This window comes from Mustela putorius, unplaced genomic scaffold (assembly GCF_011764305.1).
Source record: "Mustela putorius furo isolate JIRA1106 unplaced genomic scaffold, ASM1176430v1.1 tig00003846_pilon_pilon_pilon, whole genome shotgun sequence".
Lineage (NCBI taxonomy): Eukaryota > Metazoa > Chordata > Mammalia > Carnivora > Mustelidae > Mustela > Mustela putorius.
Genome location: NW_025421999.1, coordinates 13,128,261 through 13,129,810, shown reverse-complemented (window position 1 = coordinate 13,129,810; position 1,550 = coordinate 13,128,261). Strand labels below are relative to the sequence as shown.

Sequence of the window (1,550 nt, the reverse complement as noted above, 5' to 3'; positions counted from 1 at the left end):
GGCAGGGGCATTGTACCTTTCTCTCCACAATGTGTATTTAAAAGTATCCATAATACACTATTGGTGGGAATGTAATATGATGCAGCTGCTATGGAAAATATTATGAAATTCCCCCCAAAATTAAAAATAAAATTACCATCTGATCCAGGATTCCCACTTCTGAGTATTCATCCAAGAGAACTGAAATCAGGATCTCAAAGAGACATGTGCATTCCCACATCATTCAAGAGCCAAAACATGGAAATAACTTAAATGTCCATGGATGGACGTATGGATAAAGAAAACATGGTATACACAACCAATGGAATACATTCAACATAAAAGAGAGAGAAGAGAAATCCTACCATATGCAATGATATAGATGAACCTGGAGAACATTATGCTAGTTAAACAAACCAGTCACAGAAGGACAAATACTGCATGGTTCCACTTACATGAAGTATCCAAAATAAGTCAAACTCATACAAATGGAGGGTAGAATGGTGATTACAAGAGAAAGGGGGAAGTAGGAATGGGGAGTTACTGTTCAATGGGTATAAAATTTCAATTACCCAATTTTAATAAGATCCAGAGATCTGCTGTGCAGCACTGTGCCTGTAGTTAACAAGACTGTGGGCTTGCTTTGGCAGCACACAGACTAAAATTGGAACAAGACAAAGAAGAGCATGGCCCCTGCACAAGGATGACACCCAAATTCATGAAGCAGTCCATATTTAAAAAAAAAAAAAACAAACAAACATGCTATATTGTGCTCTTAAAAAATTTGTTAAGAGGATAGACTCATGTGAAATTTTCATAGCACAATTTTTTAAAAAAGAAGAAAACAATTATCCATGATAAAAAGCATTAAAAAAGATCTACATACAAATCCTGGATCCACCATTTGTTGTCTGTTTAGTAGTAACCGGGTCACCTACACATTCTGAGCCACCATTTTAATCACATGTGGAAAAGCAAATAATAACAGTTTTATAGATTGGTTTGGCATCTCTACTTTTGGAACTTGATAATTGTTAACTGAAAAAAAGAAGAGGTTTGAGAATCAGAGGTGACCCTCATTTAAATATCTGTGATTATTCTATGACATTAGGTCAGTACTTAGCTTCTCTGAGCCTTATTTTCTTTCCTGTAGAGTGGGGATCACACCAGCAACGTATCATTTTTCTGAGGACTGTGTAAAGTTGGCACTCCATAAATAGTACTTTTTCACCTCCATGAAGCCATTTTGATTCCCAGTTGGAAACACTCTCCTGAAAGATATACTTTGATTATTATTTTATCAATAATCTCCCTTGAATTATTATTTAATACTTTTTTAAATAAGACTCTAGGCTCCTTGAAAACAGAGATCATTCATATCCTCCACCTCATGGAAGGTATATTCACATAGTTGGAGAACAATACATTTTGATGAATTAAATCCCTTAAATAGATTAAATGCTACCTTCACAAACTGATTCATCTCCTGAAACTAACAACACTAAATGCTATGGCCATGTATCACTTAAATATTGTAAAATTACATAAGATCTCTGGAAGAGTGTCAGATT

The 1,550-nt window shown here is 35.0% G+C and overlaps 1 pseudogene; it reads left to right on the top strand.

Moving 5' to 3' along the window:
• The first annotated feature begins 617 nt into the window (after positions 1-617).
• Positions 618-717, top strand: LOC123387202 (annotated as a pseudogene).
• Positions 718-1,550: the final 833 nt, after the last annotated feature.